This window comes from Sinocyclocheilus rhinocerous, unplaced genomic scaffold, assembly GCF_001515625.1.
Source record: "Sinocyclocheilus rhinocerous isolate Xijiao unplaced genomic scaffold, SAMN03320098_v1.1 scaffold591, whole genome shotgun sequence".
NCBI classification, from domain to species: domain Eukaryota; kingdom Metazoa; phylum Chordata; class Actinopteri; order Cypriniformes; family Cyprinidae; genus Sinocyclocheilus; species Sinocyclocheilus rhinocerous.
Window position 1 is genome coordinate 2815102 of NW_015641476.1, and position 6702 is coordinate 2821803.

The 6702-nt window shown below is 35.5% G+C and overlaps 1 protein-coding gene across 1 annotated transcript in view; it reads left to right on the forward strand.

Annotated features, from left to right (window-relative positions):
• Positions 1-6702, forward strand: part of LOC107755114 (uncharacterized) — a 64773-nt gene that overhangs the window by 9528 nt on the left and 48543 nt on the right. The gene's annotated exons all lie outside the window — the stretch shown is intronic.

Below are 6702 nucleotides of genomic sequence, written 5' to 3' on the forward strand. Positions count from 1 at the left end.
AAAATATTGGTATCGGTACTCGGTATCGGCAAGTACCAAAAATAAAAGTATCGGTATCGGGCGAGTACTGGAAAAAGTGGTATCGGTGCATCCCTAGTACTAATCAATTCATCAAATTATTTAGCTATTTTTGTTATTATTATTGGGCACATCTGTCTATTTTTATTTTGCCTACAGCAGTGCGGTAATGTTTATTTTTTATTAATTTATAAAGAAAATTAACAACTACATTTAGGGCACACTGTTATAAAGATTTCAGCAACATGAAATATTTGCTACTGTCAAAGCTTTTCTTCTGTTTTAAAAGAGCACTGACTTGTTCGGCCTGAGTGTGTTGTTTCTAAAATAAAAACAACTCCACAGCAATCTGTATAATGAATACTTCAGTTCACTGCCTTCACAAAAGGTTTCATTTAAACCACAAACCTCTCACGTGTGTCCTGGAATAATTTGAAATGTGTTGAGGGTGTGTTTACTCATGTCATACATAAAAACGCAGATGTTGACTCAATAGGTCACCTGCAGAGCACCTAAAGACATCTCACATAATTTGTTGATTTTACCTTACCTCATCTTGGTGCAAAAGAAGCATTGTGCTTTATTAGACTTGTATGCTCTGGTTTTATTTAACTATTCAGACTACAGGTGCACCTATGAGCATGTGTGGACTTAGTCTTATTATTTTCAGTGAGGATTAATTGTGCTTATGTCCACAAAAGCACGTTTAGCTGTGGTTAACCATCCATTCAATAGACACTTAGATTAAAGATAGAACTGATGTTAGGAGACTTGTTAAGTAGTTATTTAAAAGATGCTACACATATTACAGGCACAGTCACCTCTAGAGACACACAAATATGCTCTAGGAAAGTGTTATTGTTTTCTCCTGTCATCTTTCACTTGTTAATGCCACACATTTAAATGAAGCTGACAAAATATGTGTTCCGTTTTATTCCATTTTACAGAATTATGTTCCATTTTAATTAAGTAAATTCAACAAGTAGAAAATGCTAAAGCATCAGATTACTTTTGATATGACATCAGAATGGTGTAAGGGCATCAGCCAGTTACAGTTTTATCTGGAGGAAATCTTCTTTCACAATGGACTAAAATAGGTTTGCTTTTAGACAAGCTCTAGGAGTCGAACAAAAAAGTGTCACCCTTATGCTTATGTTGAAGAATAAATGTTTGTCAAATCTTTTCCAATTGCAAGATTTTATACTTTTGAGTAAAAATACATGTCTTGGGGTGCTTGAGGTGGGTGGCGGTCCATGTCCTTCTGTTGACCTTGATCCTTGAGATACAGGATCTGAGTGAGTACAGGCCCCTGTTAAAATTAAGCATTAGCCATTGAACTGAACGTTCATATCTCTTGTGATTAATCACTCACATTATTGTGAAACAGTCACATTAATGCCTGAGAATATTGAATTCAGCAATAATTCTAAGGTGGTAGCCTGGTAGGTATAGATCATGGGCAGGTTTATGTAGCTTTCTTTCTGTCCATATGTCGCAATGGCTATGAATGAAACACTTTCTTTCTCTCTCTGTCAGAATTGTCACCTCTTTCTCCATTCTTGGCAGATCAGTTAATAGCAACTTACAACAAAGTGCACACATCTAAATTTATAGATTTAACTTCTCACACATTGTTTTGCTCTTAAGAAGGAAAACAGACTCTCTCTACATTCTCTCTCAGCTTTTTTCAGCACATGAAAACACGTGGCATATTCATTCAATATAACTCACGTGTGTGTTCTGACATGTGCTCAGGGTATGCTAGCGATTAGATCACGTCAGCATTGTGGCTCATTCTTGAAGCAAAGTTTTGCCTGAATGATGATTAGATTCACTGTTTTGGATTGCTGCATTTAAACTGAGAATGAGCGTTTGGTGTATGATAGAGTAAACAGTAATAGCAGGTGCAGCTGCAGCCTCCCCCGGGTCCTAATGCCTGTTCTGTAAGGAGTTTTAATTCTGTAGGGGGCGCTGTTGGCCTACTTCTAATAAAATGAAAGCAAAATACACAAATAATATTTAGACTGTGTGTTCTGATTAAATAAAGCAGTAATTGATGCCATAAAATCATGAGTATGTTTTGATTTAAAAGGTCAGAAGCTTACATGAACAAAAAAAATCACAAACATGACACTTAAATTAAATAATTTTATATATACTGATTTATTCATTATGTGTTATATTGTAATATCATGTGTTATATTTTTCAAGCAAATTATGAGCACTAAAAAATGTTCAGAATTTTTACAACTTTTGCTTTAGACCATTTACAAATGTTAAATCATAAAATAAAATAAGGTTACCACTGCTTTTCTTTCTGAAAAAAAATGCAGTGATTAATATATAGTTATTTTCAAACCTTCAATGTATTGTCATTATAAAAGAAATGTATTATTGTTTATTTAATTCTAACAAATAAGTTCTTGTTAAAAACTAAAATTAAAAATAATCATATATCGGCATCGGCTACGGCCAAAATGAGTTGAAAATTATCAGCATATCGGATATATCGGCAAAAACCCAATATCGTGCATCCCTAGTTTTGGCTGGTAATGTTCACCTTCCGCGACAAATTTTGGTACAAATTAATGTAATTATTATAGGAACACATGAGAGTTTATTTCAGCAGTCTCTGCACTAGTTTGTTATGCTTTATTCTTATGATTTAAGGTCATATTTGTGTTACTGCATTTTATCAGTTCGTATCGTATAATTGTATCATATAATGGAAAATGCATGTTCTGTTCTTGATCTGTTATTCTCTCTCTCTCTCTCTCTCTCTGCAGTGCATTAGTCAGTCATGCCAGACAAACTGCATCTCTTTTCATTAATCACTTAATCAGATTGAGGTTTGGAGAAAAAGACCACGACAGACGGTCTTGTTTTTCCATCATCTGTGTTTGTGAATGTGTTCCTGAGAGTATCTGTATGTGGAAGCAAACAAATCAATGCCAGTAAGAAGTCATTGTTAAATTGCATGAAATAATGTTTTCACCAAGATATTTATGTTTCACTGACTCATATTCATTTTCCTAAATATCCAGTTTGGCTGTGATCTTTGACTTTAAACATTTGAAAAACAACTGGCACCAAAAAGTGTCAGTATAAATGGAATTGCAAAGATGATGGCTGGATTCAGAATAACACAATATCATGCAAAATACTATCATAAAGACACTATCATAGAAATATATGGCAGAAATAGTAAGAGTAGTATGGAGAGCGTGCTGTTCCAAATTAGCCAATGACTGATTTAATAAATTTTTTTTAGGTGTAAAGTGATTTTAAGTGGAAAGCACTGAGTGACTTTTCTTTTTAGGCATACTTTAGTGCGAAGTAGTCATTGGGTTTTGGATATTTGCAGCTTACATCAACAAGCACAGAGTGAGGGTAAAATATATAGTCTGTAAGTACAGTACTTCAGGGTTCTAGGTGTTCATGTGTTGCACCATTAGCCTCCAGCTCCACAATTTATTCCTCATTTGCTGGCTGCCTGAGGCCTGGGCATGTTGTGCTGTTATTTCCAACACACACACCAACTGATTCCTATCTCCGGTATGTCTGGAGATGCTTGTAGTCTTCCTCATTTATGGCCTTCTTTACCATTAAAGGTAAGAAAACAGTTGGAGTGATCATTTGTCCCCATTTTCTCCTTCCTTGTTTTACTGTTTCTTCCTTTTTTGTTGTTGTTTGAGAGCTATTATGCTGATCAGTCATTACGTTATCTGATCTCTCTATCAAAGGACAGCCATCAAGGACAAGCGTGTGTGTGTGTGTGTGTGTGTGTACATGTTTTTCAGGGGTAGGTTTAGGTATAGGCTTGGTGTAGGGCGATAGAATATACGGTTTGTACAGTATAAAAACCATTACGCCTATGGAGAGTCCCCACAAAGATAGTAAACCAGACGTGTATGTGTGTGTATGTGTGTGAGAAACCTGCTTTAAAGAGGTATCAGCTTCTGAGATTTCCTTTGAACGTAAATCCTCACGCCTCAGACTGATACAATTGCTTGGGAATCAATATCAATATTCCCGTTGATCTCAGTTTAATTCAATTGGAAATAATGGCTACCCAATTACATCCGGTATAACTGCTCTAATTAGTAACTTCAATCCTTCTCACTTTACATGGACTGATTTTTGGATTTGAAGCCAAAGCAAAATTTCTATAGAGCAGCTCAGCTGTTCCTTTACCTCAAAGTCTACTCTGTTTGTGTAGCCCTGTGATAAAGTGTGCTGCACACACACACACACAGGAACTGAGCATTACTCCTGATGACAGCTTTGGGTGAAGGACCATGTCATATAACAAGCCATTAACAAAGGGTGCAATACAAGAGCTACTTTTTGCCCCGTGGCTAAAAATCCACTCTCCCTCCTTTTCCACTTCCTGCCATACAGCGACTGTGTGGACTTTATGAGATCATTTTTGTGTCTGTTTACAAGGTAACATATCAGTGTCAATCTGGTTAAAGTCTTACAGGGGGAGACAGAATGCACAAAATACACAGACATCCGGGAATTGTAATGTATTGTGATATTAGGTTAGACATATATAGCACATTTTAAACCTTCATGTACAATGAAATACTCCCTTTCTTAAAGGGGTCATATGATGCTGCTAAAAAGAACATTATTTTGTGTATTTGGTGTAATGAAATGTGTTTATGCGGTTTAAGGTTCAAAAAACACATTATTTTCCACATACTGTACATTATTGTTTCTCCTCTAGGGGTCCCTAGTCCATCTCTCTATCCATCTCTCCTTGGCCTGTAAAAGGTTGGAGACCCCTGGTCTAGAGCCAAAGGAACATGTGTTTTTTACATGCATGGTTAAAAGTAAATGCATTTTAATTGTGGATTGGTCACATGCTTGACATATAGGGTTTTAGTGAGGAAGGGTCATACAATGCACATAAATGTATATAAATATTTATACTGGACCCCAATAAAAATAGACAAACCTAACACAGTGATGAAAAACTTAAACACACTGACCCACATATGTGGATTCAAAATTACCTTAATTCATTGTTCAGGTTTAAAAGCAGCTTGGTACCAAGTTGAGAAATCTCCTTTGTGCTCTTTCAGATCTGCCTCAAATTAAAGCTAAATGTTTGAGTATGAGGGCATACTGTTTCCAGCAAGGGAGATATAAATACCCAATTAATTTGAGCAATATCAATTCATTCTGCTGAATGAATCTGAATTAATGTACAGTATTGTATTTGTTGACTTGCCTAAATGCTTTATCTACTTGAATGTGGTTCAATTATTGATTTAAGGGCCCTGTCAATGTTACTTAAGAAAATCAATATCCAGGGTGACATTGAAAGGCATTGGTTGAACAATTGCTTAAACCTAGTTTTCATTTAACCATATGTATTTAGCAATTTATCAACTCTGAGTTACATTTTACATTTGCCCAGTATGACAGCTCCTTGAGCACCAAACCAGCATATTAGAATGATTTCTGAAGGATCATGTGACACTGAAGACTGGAGTAATGGAGCCTGTAAATTCAGCTTTGCCATCACAGGAATAAATTACATTTTAAAATACACTAAAATAGAAATCAGTTATTTTAAATTTTAGTAATATTTTACAATGTTACCATTTTCTCTTTATTATCGTTTTTATATAAATGCAGCCTTAGTGAGCATAAGAGACTTATTTCAAAAACATGAAAAAATCTTACAGACCCTAAACTTTTAAACAGTAGCATATACAGGTGCATCTCAATAAATTAGAATGTCGTGGAAAAGTTCATTTATTTCAGTAACTCAACTCAAATTGTGAAACTCGTGTATTAAATAAATTCAATGCACACAGACTGAAGTAGTTTAAGTCTTTGGTTCTTTTAATTGTGAGCAGTGTTATTATAGACATGTTTGTTGTTTAGAAGCTTTAGCTGAAGTTCACTCAAAAAATGACAATTCTGTCATCAATGTTGGATCTTTATTTAATATAAAAATATAATGGTGGAAGAAAAAAACAACTGCAGATGGGCAAGAAAGAGGCATCCAGACTTTTAAAGAAAGAAGAAAACATTCTGAGGTACAAATAATTAATTAATTATTCAATTAAAACTGTGTATTAAGATTTAAATGAAGTTATAGGTGCCTTAATTCCCCTTAGACCAGCTGTGCATTTGACTGAGGCACTGAAACCTTGTGCCCCATGTTCACTTTACCCCTTGCGGTCTGTCTTTCTCCTTGTTGATCCCTTCTCAGCTTTTAGACAGTGGTGAGCAGATCAAGTGTCAATCACTCATCTTGGACAGCATTTCTCCTCCCACTAGAGCTCTGTGTCCATTCACTCTGTCAGCAGGGAGCCAGTCTCTGGGATAGCTTTCTCGCTGAAAAGCCAGATTACAGTGTTTACAACTGTGTTTCCTCAAGAGGCCTATGCAATAAATTAAGTTTAACTGAATGATGTATTTTGGTAAACATTTAAAGGGGTCATATGATGCTGCTAAAAAGAACATTATTTTGTGTATTTGGTGTAATGAAATGTGTTTATGCGGTTTAAAGTAAAAAAAACACATTATTTTCCACATACTGTACATTATTGTTTCTCCTCTATGCCCCGCCTTTCTGAAACGCGTCGATTTTTACAAAACTAATCGGTCTGAAAAGCGAGGTGTGCTCTGATTAGCCAGCTATCCAGTGCGTTGTGATTGACC